We start from the raw sequence: 25,095 nt of genomic DNA on the forward strand, positions 1-25,095 counted from the left end.
TGTGAGGACGGGCCCGTGCCGTCGAGTGTGAGGAGGGGCCCTGCCATCAAGTGTGAGGTGAGTCACACCCTATCGAGTGTGAGGAGGGGCCCACGTCGTCGAGTGTGAGGAGGGGCCTATGCCATCAAGTGTGAGGAGGGTCACACCCTATCAAGTGTGAGGACGGGCCCACGTCATCGAGTGTGAGGAGGTTCACACCCTATCAAGTGTGAGAAGGGGCCCGTGGCATCGAGAGAGTTTGGGAGGGACCCGCGCCCCCTTGAGCGAGGAGGGCCATCGAGAGCGAGGAGGAACCGCGCCGTCGAGCGTGAGGGGAACCTGCTCTGTGGAAAGCAACTCAGCCAGCAAGCCTAGATTAGTCAGAGTGCCTGGGGTTATGGGGAGAAGGCAGGAGAATTGGGTTGAGAGGGAAAGATAGATCAGCCATGATTGAATGGCGGATAGACTTCATGGGCTGAATGGCCTAATTCTGCTGCTATCACTTGCGAACTTGTGAGAGTAAGGAGGGAACCACGCCCCCTTGAGCATGGAGGGCCGTCGAGAGCACAGAGGGATCTGCGGCGTTGATAACGTGACAGAACCTGCAGCATCGAGTGGGGTGGAGTCCGTGCAATTGAGAGTGAGGAGGGACTTGCACCGTCGAGAGGAACCTGGTGGAGAGCATAGATTAGTACGGGTGTCAGGAGTTATGGGGAGAAGGTGGGAGAATGAGGTTGAGAGGGGAGAGATAGATCAGCTATGATTGAATGGCGCAGTAGACTCGATGGGCCGAATGGCCTAATTCTGCTTGTGACCGTGAGAGCGTGGAGGAACCCACGCTTTTGAGAGAGTAAGGAAAGACCCACGCCCCCTTGAGCGAGGAGGAATGAGGGCTGCTGAAAACAAGGAGGAACCTGCTCTTGAATGGCAGAGTAGACCCAATAGGTCAAATGGCCTAATTCTGCTGCTCCTTGCGAGCTTGTGATTGCGAACCTGTGAGAGCGAAGAGGGACTTATGCCAACGAGAGTGAGAGGAAACCTGTGACGTCGTGAGCAACCCGGTGGGGAGTTGTCGAACGTGAGGAAATACCTGTGCCACCTTGAGCGGATGGGACCCACGCCGTTGAGAGCAACCTGGAGGCGGGCCTTGATTCGTAAGGGTGTCATGGGTTATGAGTAGAAGGCAGGACAATGGGGTTGAGAGGGAACGATAAATCAGCCACGATTAAACAGCAGAATAGACTTGATGGGCCAAATGGCACAATTCTGCTCCTATACCTTGTGAGAGTGAGGAGAACCCATGCCGTCGAGACTGAGGAGGAGCCCGTGCAGCTGAGAATGAGGAGGGACCCACAGCACCTTGAGAGAGAAGGGCCGCAGAGCATAAGCAGATCCGTGCCGTTAAGGGGTTTCCCCTACCCTCATAACGGCACGGATCTGCTTACGCTCTCAGCGTAGCCAGGAGTGAGGAGGGACCCGCGTCGCCAGGAATGAGGAGGGACCCGCTCCGTTGAGAGTGTAGGTGGAATTGTGCCGTTGAGGTGAAACCTGCGCCGCCGGGAGTATGAAGGAACTCACACTGTCGAGAGTTAGGAGGGACCCACGCTGCCTTGAGAGAGGAGGGCCGCCGAGAGCATAGGCGGACCCCTGCCATTGAGAGCGTTGGGTGCCTGCGCAATCAAACCCACGCCGTCGAGAGTGAGGAGGGATCTACGACGTCGAGAGTCAGGAGAGCCTGCGCTGCCGAGAGTAACTCGGCCAGTGAGCCTAGATTAGTCAGGGTGATAGGGGTTATGGGGAGAAGGCAAGAGAATGGGGTTGAGAGGGAAAGATAGGTCAGCCATGATTGAATGCCGGAGTAGACTGATTAGCTGAATGGCCTAATTCTGTTCCTATCATTTATGAACCAAGAAGGGACTTATGCTGTTGAGAGCGAGGAGGGACCAGCAACGTTGTGAATAACGATGGACCTGCGCCGTCGAGAGCGACCCAGCTGGAGGCCTTGATTAGTAAGAGTGGTTATGGGGAGAAGACAGGAGAATGGTGTTGAGAGGGAAAGATAGATCAGTCATGATCGAATGGCAGAGTAGACTCAACGGGTCGAATGGCCTAATTCTGCTCCTTTAACGTGCGAGCAGGAACCTGCACCACCGAGAGCGAGGAGGAACCTGCGCCATCCAGAGCTACTTGGAGGTGGGCCTTGATTAGTAAGGGTGTCAGGAGTTATGGAGAGAAGGCAGGAGAACGTGATTGAGAGGGAAAGGTAGATCAGGCATGATCAAATGGTGGAGTAGACTTGTGAACTTGTGAGAGCGAGGAGGAAACCAAGCTGCCTTGAGTGAGCAGGAACCCACGCTGCGGAGAGCAACCCGCAGGAGGCCACCGCGAGCGTAGGGGGACCCGTCGAGTTCGACCAGGAGGCGAAGCGGTGCACCTACCCCACTTTGCAAAGACATGGCCGAATTAGAAATGGTTGAAAACTTCAAATTCCTAGGAGTCAATATCACCAACAACTTCTCCTGGACCACCTATATTGAAGAAACGACCAAGAAAGCACACCAACGTCTCTACTTCCTTTGAAGGCTTAGGAAGTTGAGAGCAACTCGGCAGCAGGCATTGATTAATAAGTGTTGGGGGTTATGGGAAGAAGGCAGGAGAATGGGGTCGAGAGGGAAAGATAGATCAGTCATGATTGAAATGTGGAATAGACTTGGGCCAAATGACCTAATTCTGCTCCTATAACTTGTGAAAGTCAGGAGGAACCTGCGTTGTCGATAGCATGGAGGAACCCGCACTGCTGAGAGCCTCGGGGGACTGGCACCACCTTGAGCAAGGAGGAACTCGCGCCGTCGAGAGAGAGATGGAACGCGCACTGTCGAGGGAGAGGAAGGACCTGACCCGTCGAGAGAGAGGAAGGACCTGACCCGTCGAGAGCAAGGAGGGGCCCAACGCTGTCCTGAGTGAGGAGGGCCTTCAACTTATTTTCTTTTTTTAGTATGTTTTAAAGTATGTTCTTGATGTTTCTCGGTGCGTTTTGTGTGGGGGGTGGTGTGGGGGGGTAAGGGGGAAACCGTTTCGGCCGCCTCCTCCATGGAGAGGCGACTTTTTCCAGGTCGCCTACCCATGGCCTAACAGCAAGGATTGGCGCGGCCTTTCCCGGAGACGCGCCCGGGGCTTCAGCGGCGGGCGCAGCGTGGACTCTCGGCATGGAGCGGGTGAGCCCTCGCTGGGGCTCGCTGGAGAGGAGCGCTCCGTTTCGCTGGCCCGGGGCAGCCGGCAGCCTGAACCGGGGCAGCCGGCAGCCGGAACAGTCTGCACAGCTCCAGCTGGCGCGGCGTCTACAGTCCGGGATCCCTCGTGGGGGACCTGGGGGAAGAAGAAGCCATCACGGCCGTCCCGCGGCCAACTTCTACCGCGGGTCCGGCATGGACTTACCATCACCCCTGGAGGGGAGCTTCGACCGCCGGCCCTGCGGTCTGCGGTGCTTCTAGCTGCGGCGCGGCGGAACCTTAAATCTTCGACCGCCGGCCTGCGGCCTACACCAGCCTGAAGCCGCGGTCTCCGGTGGGGAAGAGCCGATCCTGGACTTTACCCTGACTTTGACTTTGTCCCTTACCATCTGGACGCCCGCAGCAACGGCAGCGGAGGGTGGAGGTCCCGACCACGGGGGGAAATGGAGGAGGACTGGCCAAGTTCTGTGCCTTCCACCACAATGATGAATGCTGTGGTGGATGTTTGTGTTACATTTTTATTGTGGATGTGTGTTCTTTATTATTGTACTGCTGCTGACAACTCAAAATTCCACCGACCCTGGTTGTGGCAATAAATTCTATCAATTCTATCAATTGAATCCCCTCTCTTTGTAGATTTGCAACCTTTTCTTTATCCATATTTTTTTCTCATTCCGTCTTGAGGACCACAATTGAATGCACCTCCACTGTATAGAACATGGAAGAGTGCAGCACAGGAACAGGCCCTTCGGCCCACAATATCTGTGCCAAACATGATGCCATGATGAAAATATTTTATTTGACTACGTATGATCTCCATTCCCTGTATATTCATGTGCCTATCTGAAAGCCTCGTAAATGCTTCTATTGTGTCTACCTCCACTACCATCCGTGGCAGCACATTCCAGGCACCCACCACCCACTGTGAAAAACCTACCCTGCACATCTCATTTAAATGTTGCCCTCTCACCTTAAAGCTATGCTCTCTAGTTTTTGATATTTCCACACTGGAAAAAGGTTCTGACAGTCCACCTTATCTTGTATACAGGTACTATATTTCAGATTCCATTCCACACTGAATATAGAATCTTTCTTTATGCCACTCGTAATTTTCTTACCCTATACTTTATACTTGTCACCTTTAGTCTGACCCATTCAACAAAGGGACCATCTGTTCACTGTCCAGATGCATCATCATTCAAAAGACTTCTATCAGATCTCCTCTAGGTTGTTTTCTCCAGAAATCAGTCCCAGCCTCCTCTGTCACTGCCTGAACTGCTGGGCATTTCACACAACATAGTATTTCACAGATTTTACATTCCTTTGTTTGTATTCATTGAACATAAAACAGTACAACACAGGAACAGGCCCTTTGACCCTCTATGTCTGTGCCAAACATGATGCCAGTTAAATAAATCTCTTCTGTCAGCACATGATCTATATCCTTCCATTTCCTGCATATCCATGTGCCTATCCAAATGTTTCTTGAAAGGAACTATATTATATACCTCCACTGCCACCCCTGATCATGACCCGCTGAGTTGCTCTAGCCTTTTCTTTGTTCAACAGCCAGTTCTGGGTCATTTGGCATCATTTGGGGATTTGCTATTGAGAGCACCCATTTTGACTCCAGTACAACATTTGGACGTTGGTCCATTTGACCCCTGTCCTACAATAAGGCTAGTTCAACACTCCCCTGCCTAAAGACATTACCAGTGCAATCCATCCCCTCCCTACAACACAGCCCGTCATTTTCTCCTTCCCTACAACATTGCTCATGTATCCCCTCTCTCCCTCCAGGACACTGTCAGTGCAATCACACCTCCCCTCCAAAACATCTAGTTTAGTTCAGAAATACAGCATGGAAACAGGCCCTTCAGCCCACTGAGTCTGCGCCGACCAGCGATCATCTGTGCACTAGTTCTATCCTACACGGGACAATTTTCAGAAACCAATTAACCTACAAACTTGCACATCTTTGGGATGTGAGGGGAAATCTAAGCACCAGGGGGAAATCTGCGTGGTCACTGGGAGAATGAGCAAACTCGTACAGACAGCACCGGTAGTCAGGATTGAACCCAGGTCTCCTATGCTCTAAGGCAGCAACTCTACCACTGTGGCTGTCAATACCACTTCCCTGCCAGTACACTCCCTCTCCCTTCCTCACATCACCATTCTCAATCCCAGGAAGGCAGCAAATACATGGGACCACCACCGGAAGGACAGCAGTGGTTCAATAAGTAAGTTCATTAATACATCTCAAAGACCACTAGAAATCGGCAACAAATGCTGGACTTGCCACCAACATAACTATTTTTAAGGCAATACTTCCCTTTTATTCTTCACTTCTAATTAAAGGCTTACACATTTTTTGAAGTGTTAAATATAAAAACAAATTTTAATCACAGTATTTGAAACCCAAGCCAAAGATAATTTCAGCCTCTAATTCAGTTTCGAATCATGTTGCTTCGTTAAGAAACATTCCATCATGGTTTAGTAAAAGAACTTCATCTATTCAGACTGAACGTCTCAGCAGCTAAACAAATAATTTCTTGCTTACCAATATCAGCTCACTTGTTTAGGCAATCCGGGTTGGATGTACAACATTCAGAGAGAAGGAAATGTTGGTGTCAACATTGATTACTGTACCGCTGCTGGCAACCCAAATTCCACCGACCTTGGTTGTGTGGCAATTAAATTATATCTAATCTAATCTAATCCATCTGCATGTATTGATTTAAGTTTCAGTAGTACATTTCAGAAATCAGAAGAATTTAAACTAACACATACAATAAGTTTTTGTTAAAAGACCAGGAATGGTTTTCATGCAGAAACCTCGAAAGACAGGTCCTGCCACATACTTGCACTGGGTACATTTTACATTAACCAACAAGCTAGTTTCAACAAACTTTACTTAGAATATTAAGTACTCACCTTTCTTTCCACGACTCGGAATATTTAATAATGTTCCAGGTTCCAATCTCAGTGAAAGAGACAAGTGTTTAAAGCCAGTTTTATCTGAAAGTGAAACAAATCCTGTTGGGTAGCTGTCTTTGCCACACCTGTTCCCATTTATAACTGAGCAATTGATGAATAAATTCACAAGAGTTGCTGATAACCAGTTGTAATGCAAAAACTCAGACGTCTCCTTGGGGAAGCAGGCAACACCCAAATTCTCCAGGATTGTATTGAATAGGTTTGCTACAAATCAAGATTAGTTGCCATGTTAGAGATTCTGAACCGCAGATCCAGGTTTAACTCTGCAAGTGTAACTTGGAGCGCTGATTGTAGTCGGTGACAGGTTAGTCTGCCAGAACTCTGCGTTAGTTTGTACATTTGGAAACAAGCAGTACATCCACCCTAATGCAATTGGACGTGTCCTGTCCTGCTGCAGCATTATAAGTAGTGGAGGCAGATATGACAGTGGCATTTAAGAGACATTGGATAAGCACACGGATCTGCCAGGAATGGAGGGATGTCAATTATGTGCAGGCAGATAAGAGTAGGCCTTGGCATATTCGGCACAGTCATTGAGGCCGAAGATCCTGTTCCTGTGCTGTACCTTTTTCCCCAGAGATGCTGAATTACTCCAGCACTTTGTGACTAAATTTGGTATAAACCAGCATCTGCTGTTCCACGTTCTATATTCTATCTCGTCGGAGAATAACAGATATATAAAAAGCCAGTTTACCTCTTTTATACATCCATGCTGTATTTTATGTTCGCATGTGCCCACAATTAAAGTTTAGAAATTGAGATTTTAAATAGTTATCTGGAAATTAAATGAGAATCAGCCACATTACTAGATTGAAATACCATTGAGAAGATTGGAATCTGTTTGATTACAGATAATACTAAGTGGGACCCGTTGGGTCCCAGCATCACACAGGAGGGCTGGTCATCCAACGCAATATTTCACCTCTCCACCAATTCTAATATTGGTGGCCAGTTGAGGGGGGGGGGGGGGGGGCAGGGGCTTTCTGGAGCTCTAGTATGGGTGTTGTGGGCTGAAGGGACTGGTTTCCAGAGGGCTAGTATGCAAATTGTGCGCCAAATGGATTCTTGGGCTGGCGTCTCAGTCAATCAAGCCTGTTGTGCTGGCAACTCACTCACTCATGGCTGGTGGGCTGGTAGTTGACTCACGGCTAATCCTTGAAATTCTATTTCAAGCAGGTATAAGGCCACCAAATTCAAGTGCAGTTTCTTACCACTTCTAGCAGGGTGCAAGGCCACCAAATTCAAGTGCAGTTTCATACCATTTGAAGTAGGGTGCAAAGCCACTAAAGACAGCGAGTCGTGACTTCTCCCTCCTCCATCTTGCAGAGACTGAGCCACACCCACCCTCTCCTAACCTCTCCCCCCCCCCCCCCACCAGAAAAGGTGTGGCTTTCATGGAGTGATTGACAGGAGAGAGATTCTCAACATTTAAAAAAAAACTAATAACACTTTTATTTTTCATTGATGGGAAGAATTCTCTGCACCTGCTCAGCGGAGGGGGACTGAGTAAGATGGCCAAAAATCACAGCCGTAAGTGGTAGCGTTTTATCTAAAATCAATATACAGAGCAAACAGGAAGTAAGTGCATTTACAGTAGTGCCTTTTAACTTCAAGCCAAAGCACCGAAGCCACCATTTGCAGTAAGTAGTGCCTTTCAACTTCAAGCCAATGCACCTATGCCACCATTTGCAGTAAGTAGTGGCTTTCAACTTCAAACAACACCCAAGCCACACCCAAGCCACCATTAGCAGTAAGAGGTGCCTTTCAACTTCAAGTCAAAGCAACCAAGCCACCATTTGCAGTAAGTAGTGCCTTTCAACTTCAAGCCACCATTTGCAGTAAATAGTGCCTTTCAACTTCAAGCCACCATTTGCAGTAAGTAGTACCTTTCAACTTCATGCCACCATTTGCAGTAAGTGGTGCCTTTCAACTTCAAGCCAATGCACCCAAGCCACCATTTGCAGTAAGTAATGCCTTTTAACTTCAAGCCATTGCATCCAAGCCACCATTTGCAGTAAGTAGTGCCTTTCAACTTCAAGCCAATGCACCCACGCCCACCATTTGCAGTAAGTAATGCATTTTAACTTCAAGTCATTGCACCCAAGCCACCATCTGCAGTAAGTACTGCCTTTCAACTTCCAAGCCAAAGCAACCAAGCCGCCATTTGCAGTAAGTAGTGCCTTTCAACTTCAAGCCACCATTTGCAGTAAGTAGTACCTTTCAACTTCATGCCACCATTTGCAGTAAGTGGTGCCTTTCAACTTCAAGCCAATGCACCCAAGCCACCATTTGCAGTAAGTAATGCCTTTTAACTTCAAGCCATTGCATCCAAGCCACCATTTGCAGTAAGTAGTGCCTTTCAACTTCAAGCCAATGCACCCACGCCCCCCCATTTGCAGTAAGTAATGCATTTTAACTTCAAGCCATTGCACCCAAGCCATCATCTGCAGTAAGTACTGCCTTTCAACTTCAAGCCAAAGCAACCAAGCTACCATTTGCAGTAATAGTGCCTTTCAACTTCAAGCCAAAGCTCCCAAGCCACCATTTGCAGTAAGTAGTGCCTTTCAACTTCATGCCACCATTTGCAGTAAGTGGTGTCTTTCAACTTCAAGCCACACCCAAGCCATCATTTGCAGTAAGTGGTGTCTTTCAACTTCAAGCCACACCCAAGCCATCATTTGCAGTAAGTAGTGTATTTCAACTTCAAGCCACACCCAAGCCATCATTTGCAGTAAGTGGTGTCTTTCAACTTCAAGCCACACCCAAGCCATCATTTGCAGTAAGTGGTGTCTTTCAACTTCAAGCCAAAGCAACCAAGCCACCATTTGCAGTAAGTAGTGCCTTTCAACTTCAAGCCAAAGCAACCAAGCCACCATTTGCAGTAATAGTGCCTTTCAACTTCAAGCCAAAGCTCCCAAGCCACCATTTGCAGTAAGTGGTGCCTTTCAACTTCATGCCACCATCTGCAGTAAGTAGTGCCTTTCAACTTCAAGCCACACCCAAGCTTTTGCCAGCTTTAGAACCAATAGACATATTTTTGCAAGCTTTAGAACCAATAGACATTTTTTGCAAGCTTTAGAACCAATAGAGACACTTTTTGCAAGCTTTAGAACCAATAGAGACACTTTTTGCAAGCTTTAGAACCAATAGACATATTTTTGCCGGCTTTAAAACCAATAGACATATTTTTGCAAGCTTTAGAACCAATAGACATATTTTTGCAAGCTTTAGAACCAATAGAGACATATTTTTGCCAGCTTTAGAACCAATAGAAACACTTTTTGCAAGCTTTAGAACCAAGAGACATTGTTTTGCAAGCTTTAGAACTAATAGAGACATTTTTCGCAAGCTTTAGAACCAATAGAGACACTTTTTGCAAGCTTTAGAACCAATAGACACATTCTGCAAGCATTTTAGAACCACTAAGGGCACTTACATTTGAGTAGACATGTGTTCAGTGTTATTCACAGCTCAGAGAAACGTGACCCTCTGCCTTCCTCCATCTTGAAGAGTGAGTGAGGCACACCACTTCCTGGTTTTATAGTCCCTCCCCCCTGCCGCCAGCGGGGGCAGCAGAGAGAATGGGGAATTTTGTAAAAACATTAATATCTCTGTCATTTTTAATCGACGGGAAAAATCCTTGGCACACATGCGACGGAGGGGGGCTCTGAGCAAGGTGGCCAAAAATGACGGCCATAGGTAGCGGCGTTCTCTCGGAAATCGCAGCACAGATGGCCAAAACCGGTCAAGAACAGACTTTTAGTAATATAGATAGATAGATAGAAGATAGATGACTCCCCTTTCTTGTGCCACTTATTTCTCAAACCCAATGTTTACTTTCCTATCTTAGGCCTTCTTTATCGCTCTTAGTCATCTCAACGAAGGATGTTACAAAGTTACAAAGGTCATATAACCGTCACAACAGATTTACGCTAAGTGGTGAGCTAGCTTTGAGAAAAGAACCCAAACACCTTCGCCCTCAATTTATATAAACAAAACACACAAAGGCGAGCACAACTATCTTGCACAAATGTCTTATCTCAACATAAACAAGCTAATCCGAATATGCAGAGCAAAGCCAAATCCAAACATGCGGAGCAAAGCTAATACAAAGGATAATAGATAAAGGATAATATTTAAGTATCTCAAGTATTACAAACACCAAGAATATAAAATATAAAGATAATATACTCCTATAATGCTTGGGTCAAGACCCTTCTTCAGACTGATCATCAGTATGAGGAAGGATCCCGACCCAAAACATCACCTGTCCATTCCCTCCACAGGTTACCTCATTGGCACGTACAGAATAGTGAATGGCTTGGATAATGGATGTGGAGAGAATGTTTCCGCTAGTGGGAGAGACTAGGACAAGAGTTCATAGCCTCAAAATTAAAGACGTGCTTTTAGGAAGATGAGGAGGAATTTCTTTAGTGAGAGGGTGGTGAATCTGTGGAATTCTTTGCCACAGAAGGCTGTGGAGGCAAAGTCAGTGGATATGTTTAAGGCAGAGATAGATAGATTCTTCATTAGTGCAGGTGTCAGAGGTTATGGGAAGGCAAGAGAATGGGGTTAGGAGGGAGAGATAGATTAGCCATGATTGAATGGCAGACTTGATTGGCCAAATGGCCTATTTCTTCTATCACTTATGATCTTATGAGTTTAGTTTAGTTGTTTAGAGATACAGCATAGAAACAGGTCCTTTTGTCCTCACCGAGTCCATTCCCTCCACAGATCCTAAGTTACTCCAGCATTTTGTGTTTTGCTCAAGGTGCCAGGATCTCATCTCTTGTGACTTCACACACATATCACCCGGATCTTGTTGAAAAGGACTTTTCTTCACTTTGAGCACGCATGTCCAAAACTGTGAATGAAGTGTGGCCCATAATGAATTTCAGGAGTGAGTTTAGAATGAAACAAGCAATCCAGCATCACTACCACCCATAGTTTTAGAAGATGGATGCTGCATAAGCAAGTGTCTACCAATCATTGCAATATCTACCAATGCCAGCTCATAGCATATATTGGTTTTGCTCTCTTCTGAACCTCCATCTTAGTAACTAATAATAAATGACAGCAAAACTGTGTAAGCAGTTTTAGTGATATTGCTCGTAGACCCATAACAGGTGAACCCCCAAAATAAATTGACATTTTGGTCACTTCCTCTCAAGTGTCATGGCAGAGAAGAGAAAGCTCATACAGAAGCTGACTATTTTTAAGCTCTAAAATGTAAGATTTAATATTGATAAATTTCCACCTGTGTGGAAGATAGAATCCGTTAGAGGTTAGTTTAATGGTCATATGCTCAGATCATTGCATTCTTAAGGGAAAAAAACCTTGGTTTCTATTGTACTGAAGATGCCTCATATCAAAGTGAGTCCAATCCTACCATATATCTCTGTATCAGTGATAAGAATATTCCTGAAAATATTTGCCCCTCCCTAACGGTACACATACACCAATATAACAAGATTATGATTACTGGCAATATGCGGCCATTTATGATATGTACAGGAAGCTTGGAAGAACTTTTATTGGCCCTAAACAGTTGTGATAAATAGCCTTCAACTTGAAACATGAATCCTGTTTCTCTTTCCACAGACACTGCTGAATGTTTCCAGCATTTTGTTTTTATTTAACTTTGGAGTTCCATCAAGTTCATTACTTTGCACGGTCTAAAATGGTGACACTGACAACATGCTTCAGAATGTACTTACATCACATACACTGCTGTCACCGGCCATGGTTGTTAGTCCTGACAACCCTGAGGCATTAAGGTCCCAGCATACTGTGATTTTCACCATCAAGGACACCACGTGGATTTTTGACTGTTTGCTCAACTTCTTGCGGCAAGTTGACAGTACGAGGGCACGATTTAACGTATGGCCATATCATAGTTCATTCATCCAGAGACATCTTTAACTTCCTCCACTGAGGCAAACAACTGTTTGTGAAATCAAGAGTAAGAAGGAAGGGAAAGGAGCAGGACTACTGGGGTGGGATAGTGGGAGGAATGAATGCTCACCGGGGCCCAAGAAGAATATGAGGTGCTCTTCCATCAGTTTGTGTGTGGTCCTATCTCCGTTAGGTATAGATCTCCCAGTTCACAGGCACATGGAATAAAAAGGAACTGTGGATGCTGGTTTATACCAAATGCTGAAGTAACTCAGCGGGTCGGGCAGCATCCCGAGAGAAAATGGATTGTTGACATTTCGGTCAGGACCCTTCTTCAGACTTCTTCATCAGAATGGTGGGGGGGTGGGGAGATTAGAAGCAAGAAAAGACTAGAACAATCAGGGCCGGCGACAGATGACCTCAGGCAGGCTGGCTCCCTGATAGACCAATTCTTGGTTAGGGATAGCGTGATCGCAAGAGGGATACATCATTGCGAAATGTGGAACTGGTTAACCAACTATTATTGGAGGGAGGGAGCAATGGGAGGGGAGGAGGGGGATGAGGTGATGGGGAGAGGAGTGTAGATATTAGTTAGAGATTGAACATTCTCATCACTGGGCTGCAAGCTACCCGAGTGAAATATGAGATGATGTTCCTCTGATTTGTATGTGGCCTCTCTCTGATTGTGGATGATCAGCCATGATCACAATGAATGGTGGTGCTGGCTCGAAGGACCGAATGGCCTACTCATGCACCTATTTTCTATTGTCACTCTGGCAATGGAGGTAATGGTGGTAAAGATATTGTTGTACCAGGAGTGTTAAACAAGGAACATGCTCCTCGTTTCCAAGCGGTGCCTCCACAGAAGTTGTATTGCACAAGTACTGCACCCATAATGATAAGGAAATAGATCCTGTTGTGGTAGAAAAAACTATTTGTATTGTATAATACTGAAAAGACAGCATAATGCAAATATTTTTATAGGCATCAGTCGTTTTGCCTACACTAATCCTCTTCCAGATATGAACGTGGTTCAAAACTCACTAATGACTAACCGCTGAGTTAATAAAGAAATAGTTGTGGTGTGAACAATAGATACCGCACAGATTTACAAGGCCTGGACCCTATAGAACAAAAGGAAAGTACATGAAAGCAAAGAAAAGTACATGAGAGACAGCGCAGTGGCACAACTGGTAGGGCTGCTGCCTCACGTTAGAGATCCTGGTTCAATCCTGACCTCAGCTGGGAAGAAACTGTCCCTGAATTTGGAAGTATGTATTTTCACACTTCTGTACCTCCTGCCTGATGGGAGAGGGGAAAAGAGGGAGTGAGCGGGGTGAGACTGGCACTTGATTATGCTGGTGGCCCAAGCGAGGCAGAGAATCACTTGACACATGGGTGATGGGAACAGTCAACCTCTCTTTAGAAACTGCCACCAAGGAGTGGGTGTGACAAGTGGTCAAACTGAGTTGCTGGGCAGTGTCCAACATGAAGGAAGAGCAACACAGTGGCACAGCTGATAATGCAGCTGTCTCACAAGGTCAGGTTTAATCCTGAGCTTGGGAGCTGTCTGTGTGGAGTTTGCACGTTCTCCCTGCGACTACGTGGGTTTCCTCCAAGTGTTATGGTTTCCTCCCACTTCCGAAAGAAGGGTTTGTAGGTTAATTGGCTTCTTTAAAATTGTTCCTGATGCATAGGGAGTGGATGCTTAAGTGGGATAACACAGAACTGGTGTGATGGGTGATTCGTGGCCCAAAGGGCCTGTTTCCATGCTGTGTCTCTGAAACTAAAGGGGCTGTCCCACTTGGGCGACCTAATTGGTATGTTTAGATGAGTTTGAAAAAATGACATGTTGAAGACCTCCTTCGAATATGTAGAAGACCTCCTTCGACTATGTTGAAGACCAGCTTCGACTAGCTACGACTCACTTCGGGAAAATTGGACACCGAATAGTGGAGAGTGAAGACGACCTCCTTAGATCTCCTTCGACTATGATGAAGACTATCTACGACTACCTTCGACTACCCTTGATTACCTACAACTAACATGCCGACCAACTTCGACCTACTACGACTAAACCTACGAGTAAAAAAAGTATTGATTTTTTCCATGGCGACCTTTTTTTACTCGTGGGCATTTTTTAACATATTGAAAAAAATGCCGCGACCTAGCTGAGGCCTCAAGTACTCCGAGACCACTCTCGAGCATGAAGGAGAGTTATGAAGACCTCCTCCTCGTGTCAACCATGCTGCGAGTATGAGTCGAGAGCATACTCGCCAGAACTCGCGGATTAGGTCGCCCAAGTGGGACAGGCCCTTTACCCTTCAGTTGAAACATGAATCGTGGACCTACATTTACTTTAAATAAAAAATTGTAAACCCACATTTTACCATCTTTGTAAAGTTGCAAAACTACTTTCATAAAATCCTCAGCTAACTTTAGGAATGCAAACTATCCCGACCTTCCAAAGGTCATTTTTGCATGATAATTGGTTTAAAATTATGAATAATACCACATCGAACTAAGTTGTCAAATTTAAACACAATTGACATTGAGATAAAACTAAAGGGAAAGCTTTGCTTACGTAGTTTCAAACCCAATTTCATGGGAGATGGCCAATGTTTTCAAAGCAACCACTTATTGCCAACTGGGAGTTCTTACAAATTTCTCTCTCCATTACTTAAGCATCGTTGGGCATATTAATCTGAAGTTTGTCCAACAGTTCAGACACTGTCTTCGCATGAAATGAATAGTGTCACAGTTTAATTCTGCTACGGCTTTCTAGATCCATCCTTGGTAAAAACTTGTAAAAGATTTACTGCAATTGGAAATTCTATAAATCAGTCATGACTAAGCCATGAACTAAAATATTAGAAAGGACATGTTTATTTGAAGAAAGAGACATTTGAGTAATTTACTGTGCAAAGTGTAAGTTGCAATGTCATTTAATACTGTATATTATCACATTCCTTGCTGAGAAATTTAATATGAGTTTCAAATGAACCAAGTTAACTTTTTCTCATTCTTTATTGATCTCTTACTCAGCCTACCAAGGGCAGGTCTGAAACTTATTATTAATCACAAGAAAATGAATGCTTAACTTATCCTTGAACAAAGACTAAGTTTATTGGCCAAGTATGTACACATACAAGGAATTTGCCTTGGAGCTCCGCTCATGAGTAACCACCACATACAGTGAACAATTAAGAATAAAACATAAAAACATTAAGAATAAAACATTATAGTTTAAACATGTGAATGAAATAAAATACCAGAGCAAAAGGAGGCTACAGACTTTTGGTTATTGAGTAGAGCTATTGCTTGTGGAAAAAAGCTGTTTTTATGTTTGGCTTTGCCAGTCCAAGTCTCCTTCCAGAGGGAAGCGCTTCAAAGGGTTCATGATGGATGTGAGGACAGACTCTGGGATGGCAGTACAGAATTAGACCATCATTGCCTGCGGCAGGTTGTGTTTCCTCAGCAGCCGCAGGAAGAACATCGTCTGTCGGGCCTTTTTGGCTGTGGAGTCGATGCTGGCCACCGATTTAAGGTCCTTGGAGATGATGGTTACAAGGAGCTTAAAAGACTCCACAGATGTAACTCTGGTGTTGTTGATGGTGAGTGGGGGGAGATCTCCTAAAGTCCACTATCAATAAGCGAGTTCGGTATTCCGAATGCGCATGCCCAGGTCATGCACTGCTGGCGATAAACACACTCAGTGCATGTGCTGCTGCATGGGTGCAGACCTGCGTTTCGTCCGTGGTCGGGGTCGGGCCCGGGCATTGTTGAGTTGGTACTGGGCCATCCCTGTCCCCTCCTGAGTGCCCTGTCCCTGTCCGGGTGCGGCTGGGGATGTCCGGGGTAGCCCTGGGCTGGTGGGAGTCGGACGGGAGTGGCGGACCAGGCTTCCAGCCAATGCAGAGGCGGGTCTCTGGCTCCGGCTCGGATCTGCCTGTCCCGCCATTGGCCCTGGACTGACAGGACACCGGCCCGGAGCAGTGGAGTTGGTGCTTCTTCTCTGTGCTGGCTGTGGGCCTGGGCCGCTGTTGCACCGGGCTGATGTCCCGTCGGTCTAGGGCTGTCGGTTGGCCCGGTGGGACAGGCGGAGTTGAGCTGGAGTTTGCGTTTCTTCTCCACGCTTGCTGTGGGCCTAGGCCACCTCTCCCGTCTGATTCCGGTCGGTCCGGGGTCACCTCGAACGTCTCCGGCTGCCCCCGGACTGGGGTGGGGCACTCGGGAGGGGACGGGGATGGTCCCGTGGCGGTTCGGCAGCGCTTGTGGCATGGGGGACCCGGGTTCGATCCTGGCTGCGGATGAGGCGCAGGTCTGTGTACATGCAGCGGCACGGTTGCCGTGAGTGTTTATCACGAGTGACCTTTGACAAATCCCATGATTCATGTGTTTTTCAGAATACCGAACTCGCTTATTCCACTGAATTGCGCTCCAGGTTGTTACAAAGGCACCAGGATTCCAGCTGTGTCACTTCCTGGGTCATTTCCTCCCCATCCTGGATCAGTCCAATCAGGGTTGTGTCATCCGCAAACTTGAGAAGCTTGTCAGAGGAATCTGTGGAGGTGCAATCGTTGGTGTAGAGAGAGTAAAGGAGAGGGGAGAGTACGCAGCCTTGTGGTGCTCCTATGCTGAGGGTCTACGGGTCCGAGATGTGCTTTCCCAGCCTCACATGCTGCTTCCTGTCTGTCAGGAATTTGGTGATCCACTGACAGAGGGGTTCAAGCAGTCAATTTGGAGAGTTTGGAGTGTAGTAGCTCTGGTACAATGGTGTTGAATGCAGAGCTAAAATCCAGAAACAAAATCCCTGGCAATCTAGTTGCTGGAGGATGAAGTGCAGGCCTAGGTTGAGTGTGTCATCCACTGATCTATTCGCATGGCATGCAAATTGCAGAAGGTCCAGCAGGGGGTTTTGTGATATTTTTCAGCTGGGCCAGCACAAGTCTTTCAAGGGTCTTCATGACCACAAAGGTCAGTGCGACAGAACTATAGTATTTAAGACCAGTAATCCTTGTCTTTTTGGGTACAAGGCCAATAGTGGAGACTTTGAAGCAGGCAGGGACAGTACTGGTTTGCAGGGACTGGTTGAAAATGTCTGTAGACCGGTGTCAGTTGTTCGGCACAGAGCTTGAGGGCAGAGGGGAAAACATTGTCAGGTCCTGGAGATTTCCGACATTTCTGTCTTCTGAATAGCCTCTCCACTTCCTCAATTTCTATTGTTGGTGATGGAGAAGTGGCCAGACTTATGTTGGGCAGCAAGGAGGGGGTGGGTAGTGGACGAGGGTCTAGTCTTTGCAGACTGGAGTCAGGCTGTAAGTAGGTGTGAAGTGGTGATTGAAGAGGGGGGGTGGAGACACTAGGGTTATGTTTCTGTTTATCGAACCTGCAGTAGAACTCATTTAGGTCGTTGGTCAGCTGACGATTGTCCAAGGAGCGGGGGGGGGGGGGGTTTCCTCTTGTAGCTGGTGATTTATTGCAAGCCCTTCCAAACTGAAGAAGAATCATTAGCTGAGACTTCTCAGAGTACCTTTCCTTGGCAGCTCTGATTCCTCTTCTCAGCTTGTACTTGGCCTACCTGTAGAGGTCTGCATCCCCGCGCCTCATCTTTAGACCAGCGGAGCTGTCTGGGTTCTGCTGTAAACCAGGCCTTGTCGTTGTTGAACCAGATCCGGGCCTAGTGAGAATGCAACTATCCTCACAAAAGCTGACATAAGCTGTCTCAGTGTATGTATATTGTTACTCAGGAGGAAACAATGTGTTCCTAGATATATGGACATGGACCAAACACCTCTTTGATAATTGCTTGATTGAAAGAATTGGTGGGGAAACAGGCCCTTCGGCCACCTATTAAACGCCGAGCATCGATCACATATTCAGACTAGTTCTATGTTATTCCACTTTTGCATCCACTCCCTACACACTAAGGGTAACTTATATAGGCTGATTATTCTACACACCTGCTCGTCTTTGGGATGTGAGAGGAAACCGGAACACCCAGAGAAAACTTGCACGGTCATAGGGAGAATGTGCAAACTTCACACAGATAGCACCTAAGATCAGGATCAAACCCATTTCTCTGGCACAGTGAGGCAGCAGCTCTACCAGCTGTGTCAATGTGCCACCTGTAAATTAGTCTAAATATCGCTCACTTCTCAACAAGAAGGTGCCTTTCTAAACTCAGTAAAATCTATACATCACGTCTGGAATCATTAAACCTGACTACATCTGTTGCAGAATGAACATCATTTTTCCTCATATTATAAATATTTTAAATAAAATGTACCATAAATTAAGGAACTGAAAATACAAGCATACTGTCAATCTTTTTTGAAACAAGCCTCATGGAACCATAAATAGAAAATGAAGTTGGATTAATTAGAGAGTAACTTTCATATTCTCTAGATACCCAAACCATTTCACACCCAATGAATTATTTCTGACATGCAGCTCCTCTTAAAGTGCATGAAAACATGGCAGGGAAAATACATTTAAATTCCCATAAACAAATAATAACTCAGTTAATCTATCTTTTTATGTACAGTGAGGAGGGTCAATTTTAAGCATGTTTTGAAAAACTCTTCTTTGAATAATGCCACCGAAACAGCTCTTGCCCAGGTGTCACCCCCAGTGCTATAGATATGTACAAATAATGCAGGAGGCATGAGAAGAAATATCTTCACTCAAGAACATGTGGAATTCTCGACTGGATTTGGTTGTGAAGATCGAGTCACAGAGTACATTTAACCAAATGGTAGGCACAATAAATTCTTCAAAACTAACCAACACCCTTTCCCCACTTTACTCCCCCCTCTCTTCCTGTGCCCCATCTGGATGCACACCCAATTCTCCCACAATCACACCCCCATTCCCCATCTACCAGTATCCCTTCCTCTGGCTTCACATTTCACACCTCTGTTATCCTCATCTCCTTATCTTACAGCATTTTGTCATTGCCTGTGTCCAATCATCATCAAGCCCACTTCACCTGTATCCATCCACCTGTCACTTGCCTGGCTTTGTCCTGCCCCCCACCTTTCTTTAAGCTTTCTCCCTTCTACTACAATTAGTCTGAAAACGCATCCTAACCGAAAACGTGGCCGAAATATATCCTACGGGTTTGTTAACCCAGCAATTTTTTTTGTTGTAAAACAGCATCTGCTATCCCTTATGTCTATATTTAAGTAAAGATATCTGAACACAAAAGGCGTCAAGTATGGGGAGAGAGTGGAATATGATATTAAAATAGAGAATCTGCCACGGTCATACCAAATAAACAAAGCAGACTTTAAGGAACAAATGGTCTAATCCTGGTCCTGGTTCTACTGTTCAGTTTCTATTTTATTAGAGTGAAACTCAGATAGTTAATTACAATGCCATCAACATGTCAAACATTAAGTCCAGCATTTCTAATGATTCAGTGACAGGGGTAAAACTCTATCTTTATTCATACAGTAAGTATTAAACGTGCATGAAAGCATTCAAAGCCCATGTAATTCCCCTCCTGACACTTGACGCCATTGACTTCAGTGACACCACTAAGTCAAATAGTATAAGGTAAGTCATGAGTGGAGACATAGGAACTGCAGAAGCTGGAATCTTGAGCAAAACACAAAGTGCTGGAGTAACTTCGCCGGTCAGGCAGCACCTATGGATGGAATGGATAGGCGACATTCTGGAGTTAAGAGTGTTTACTTGTCAGGTTGGGTATTTGCAAATCGTCTGATTTGAGCTTAAATCATCTCTTTCACTGAGCAATCAGAATTGTACAAAATTAACTTTCTTTAACAAAATATTTTCCAGATCTTCTTGATATTAAAGTAATGAATATTCTAGACGGTTAACTTTTTAAACCTATCCAATGACTACTCACTGTGGTGGCTTACCACTACTAAAATATAAACGAACCTTCAATAAACCTCCCCCCACCCCGACATCAGTCTGAAGACTGGTCTTGACCCGAAATGTCGCCTATTCCTTCTCTGGACTAAACCTGGAATATTGTGTGTGGGTCTGTCTCTTTACTAAAGAATAAATATATATAAGAGAGTGCAACTCTACCCATTGTGGCATTGGTCTTTGTCTATGGAACTGATGTGCTGAAATGCTGAGAACTATGTTCTGAAGATAGACACAAAAAGCTGGAGCAACAGCCCCACAGGCAGCATCTCTGGAGAGAAGGAATGGGTGACGTTTCGTGCCAAGATTCATCGGGTGGAACCACCTTTGTGGCTGCCTCGCCAGCAGTCTGTTCGTCTACTTCTCTGTTTTTATTATTTCAAGTACGTTTTGAATGTTTGTTTTAATGTTTCTTAGAGGGTGGGGGTGGAGGGTCAGGAGAAACTTTTTCCAGTCACTTTCCTCGATGGAGATGCAATTTTTTCCGTGTCGCATCTCCGTTCCCTCTGCGAAGGAAATAGCCAACGTTTCGGGCCGGGTCTGAAGAAGGGTTTTGCCCCGAAACGTTGCCTATTTCCTTCGCTCCATGGATGCTGCCTCACCCGCTGAGTTTCTCCAGCATTTTTGTCTACCGCAAAACGTCAATGATTCAGGGAATGTCGAGAGAGCTAGAGACGAGATGGGGAGCGGGAGAGAGAGAGAGCGCGCATGAGAGAGATGGAGGGAGAGAGCGAAAGACAGAGAGCCACAACGTGGGTCGGTAGGTAAATTGAATGACTAACCTGCTGCACACCAAGAAGCTCACCAGGAAGAAGCCCTCAATCATGATCGTGAGTTTTAAGAAATTCTCAATGTGTCATCAATGCATCGATCTACATTCCTCAGTAAATGTAATTGTGTTTTGAACAAGTATTAATGATGCCGCGTGAATTGTATTCAAAGGAACGCAGCGTCATTAATACTTGTTCAAGACACAATTACATTTACTGAGGAATGTGGATTGATGCATTGATGAAACATTGTATAACTACTTGTTAACTACTGGCTGTTAACAAGTGCTACAGTAGTAGTTAACAAATCGTTTGCGTTTGATGGCCGTGCAGCGGTTGTTATCCATGTTCGTTTTGTAAAAGAATCCATATGGCAAATGTTTTTTTTTTAATCTTTATTTAACAAAGCGAGTTTGTATTTCCGTGCGAAATACGGAAAATTAACGCGGGGCCCCCATTAGGCGCGGGGCCCAATTGGGAGAAATCGGTCCAATCGGCTTAAGGCCAGCCCTGTTGGTGAAGGCACAGATACTGAAAGAGATCAATAGCTTTTTGGATATAAAGGGAGTCAAGGGATCAAGAGTCAAGAATGTTTTATTGTCACATGTCCTGAAACACAACAGTGATTAGTGCAGGAAAGGAGCACAGAGGTAAAAGATCAACAATCGTCTCATTGAATAGAAAAGAATGCATGAGAAGCTAAATGGTCTAGATTTGTTTTGATTTCTTATGTTCTTATGACACAAGGTTGGTTGGTGGAGGAATACATTTTAAATTAAAGAGGTCTAAACCTACGTGCAGTTGACTCTGGTCCTCTAAACAATAATGAATGATCTGACATGAAACAACAAAGTAGATGAAGAATTGATCATTTGGACACTGAAATCTGTTCCACTATTAAATATCATAATAACCGATCTGATTGTAACTTCGGCTCTTCTTGCTGGTCCACCTATTGAAACCTTTCCTCCCTCACTTTTAATTAAGTATGAACCTCTACCTTAAAAATATTCAAATATTCTATTTCCATCACCCTTTTAAGATTGTTAATCTTCTGGGTAGAAAATGTTGCCTTAATTTTTTTTTCAAATGGGTGACACCTTATTTTTAAATGATAGGATCTGGTTTTAAATTCTCCTTCAAAAATAAATATTCCCTCCATATCCACTCTGTCCATACCATTCATAGACGTTCTCATCAAGTGTTCTCTCACTCTTCTGAACCCCAACAGAAACAAGGTTTAGATTTAGAAACAAGGTGCTGCAGACGTTAGTTTACACAAAGGACACAAAGTGTTAGAGTAACACAGCGGGTCAGGCAGCATTCCTGGAGACAATGGATAGGTGACGCCTCAGCCAGGATCCTGAGTCTAAAGGGCCTGTCCCACTTGGGCATCATTTGCGCGTCACGCAGATGGCGCACGAAGATTTTGTACATCCCAAATCCTGGGGCGCATCACTGCCTACGTCACCAAGCACCATGCGCGCGTAATGCGCACTATGCGCGCATCACGTGCGCGTCACGACGCACGCGTCGTGCATCATGACGCATAAATTATGTCGCGCAAATGACGCGCAAATGATGTCCAAGTGGGACAGGCCCTTAAGAATCTGAATAAGGGTCCCAACCCGAAACATCACCTAGCCATGTTCTCCAGGGATGCAGCCTGACCCACTGAGTTGCTCCAGCATTTTGTGTCTTATTTCTGGCGAACATGGATAGGTGATGTTTCGGGTTGGGACCCTTTTAGCTTTAGTTTTATTATTGCCATGTCTACTGAGTTCATAAGTTCACAAGTTCTAGGAGTACTGAGGTACAGTGAAATGCTTTATTCGGCATGTTATCCATCAAATCAGGTAATACCATATATCAATGCAGTCAAACCAAGCTCAAGTACATTAGGTAGAGCAAAAGGAAGGATAGAGTGCAGAATAGAAATTGTGCTAGATTTAAAGGTAGAAAAGAGAAACAAAAGGGTAGGACAAATGATAACAGACCCTCCTCTGGGATCAGCTTGTCAAGAGTTGCCACGCTCCAGCACCAATGCAGCCTTTAGAACTGCCTCATTAGACATCTATCCTGTCCAACCTCTCCTTGTAAAGGGCCTGTCCCACTTTCACGACCTAATTCACGACCTTTTTTACTCGTGGTCGTGAATTAGGTCGTGAAAGTGGGACAGGCCCTTAAATCAGCCTACCTATTCCAGGTATTAGTCTAATAATCTCTCTCTGAACTGCTGTCAACACATTAATATCCTTCCTTAAACAAGGAGATCAATATTTTACACAATACTTCAGATGTGGTTTCCTCAATATTCGGTGTAACTGAGGCATTATGTGTACAGCCTGCAACTTAGTGAATGATCTGATTCCATTTTGAGCCAAGAATATTCACATAAAAACTATGAAAATGGTATCCAGATGTATATTTCACTCCTTTTAACGCTACTTTATAAACCCAGGCAGCTCTGCGTATTAATCTACCAATTGCATGGATGATCCAGAGGAAATTTGCAGACCTCGCAATAGATGCAAAAGTTAGTAATATTCTTGAACACAATTGTTTTCATAGAAATTGATGAGTTTAGCATATGTAACCATTGTAGAAATATGTCATTAGCCTTCACATGCAAATTGATGCAGTTTTCAACAATAATGCAAATTATATTTTGTAACCAATAATGCAAATAGTTATATTTTGTAACCTTAAAACTCTTTTTCTGAAAGGATGACAGAAGTAGAGTATTTGAATATTTTAAGGCTGAAATTGATAGATAATAGGTAAACGAGGGAGGAAAGGTTTGTAAGCAAATAAGCATGCAGAGCTGAGAATACAATCAAATCAGCCATGATTATATTCAATAGTGGGAAAGATTTGAGTGACCAAGTGGCAAACACTTTACCTAATTTCTGTAGGAAGGAACTGCAGATGCTGGTTTAAACCGAAGATAGACACAAAATGTTGGAGTAACTCAGCGGGACAGGCAGTATTTCTGGAGAAGGAATGGGTGACGTCGAGACCCTTCTTCAGACCTGGATAAAAAGTAAAGATGAGGGAGTGGGGGCTCAGAAAGCAGGTCATTAAAAAGATGGAGGGCGAGTGAGGTATCTTGGACATAGGTTGGGAGAGATTGGACCAGGGGAATGGGGTGGAGTCAAGGTACGTGGAAATCATTTCAGTGGGACAGGATCAGGTAGAAACAATGGTTCTGCCAGGGCAGTTGTTTATGTATTTTGGGGAGAAGTTAAAACTGGCCGTGCGGGGCTGGGGAATGATAAGGTTGAAGGCCTTGGAGGGCAGTGATAAAATCAGAAATGGTCTGTGAGATTATGGCCTGGTGCTCATCTATGGGATCATGGTCTAAGGATAAGTAGGAGATGTCCGAGAGTTGGTGGCTGGCCTCAGTACTGTAGAGGTTAGCTCGCCAGACTACCACGGCACCTCCATTGTCAGTGGGTTTGATGATAATGTCGGGTTTGCTGCAGAGTGAGCGGAGGGCTGTACATTCAGAGGGGGTGAGGTTAGAGTAGATAAGGGGAGTGGAAAATTTGAGACGGTTGATGTCACATCGTCAGTTAGAAATAAAATGGTCTAAAGAGGGTAGAAGGCCATTTGGGGTATTTGTTGGTTCAGCTGGAGGCAAGCAAAGGCCAGAAAAAATCAGGGCCAGCAACACATAATCTCAGGAAGGGTGGAGTTCATAATGGCCCGTTGTTGGTTGGAGAAGATATGCAAACGAGAGGGATACAAGGAGGTGAACAGTATTTGTTTCTATGCTGTATAAAACTATACAACTACAAATAGAAATATTTGCAACACCTGGGCATAGCCAAAAGGTGAAAGGGGAAAGTTAAATGGAGATATGCGGGGCAAGTTTTTTAACATAGAGTGGGCAAGGACCTGGAATGCTCTGCCAGGTGTGGTGATGGAGCCAAATATGATGGTGGTGTTTAAGAGGCATTTGGATAGGTACATTGAAATGCAAGGAATGGTGGGATATGGATCATGAGCAGGCAGACGGGATCAGTTTATCTTGGCATTATGTTAGGTGCAACCATTGTCGGCCAAACGGCCCGTTCATGTGCTGTAGTGTTCTGTATTCTAAGACACACCAAGCTTGGAGTCGGGAGCAGGATGAAAAGAAACTGCCTGTGATTCTATAGCTGCTGGGTGGTTGAAGATTATTATTCTAATTTAAACCTTTCACTTTGCAATCAATTTACATATACCAGTCTTGCGTTGAGTAGCTGTCCAAATATTGCTGTTGGTCCACAGCTGGCTGCTGCTGGGAGAGTGGGGAAATGAATTAAAATAACCAGTCT

General features: G+C 45.3%; 1 protein-coding gene across 3 annotated transcripts in view; it reads right to left on the reverse strand.

Moving 5' to 3' along the window:
- The window catches only part of sptssb (serine palmitoyltransferase small subunit B), a 46,867-nt gene extending 40,587 nt beyond the window's left edge, over nucleotides 1-6,280 (reverse strand). Inside the window, exon 1 of one of the 3 annotated variants that reach the window (XM_033031186.1) lies at nucleotides 6,144-6,280. The gene's annotated coding sequence lies outside the window, so the exon portion shown is untranslated. Of the gene's footprint in view, nucleotides 1-5,769; nucleotides 5,853-6,143 lie in introns of those variants that run through there. The other 2 variants (XM_033031185.1, XM_033031189.1) reach the window with 2 other exon arrangements.
- Between the last annotated feature and the right edge of the window lie 18,815 nt (nucleotides 6,281-25,095).

Source organism: Amblyraja radiata, chromosome 13 (genome assembly GCF_010909765.2).
Source record: "Amblyraja radiata isolate CabotCenter1 chromosome 13, sAmbRad1.1.pri, whole genome shotgun sequence".
NCBI lineage: Eukaryota > Metazoa > Chordata > Chondrichthyes > Rajiformes > Rajidae > Amblyraja > Amblyraja radiata.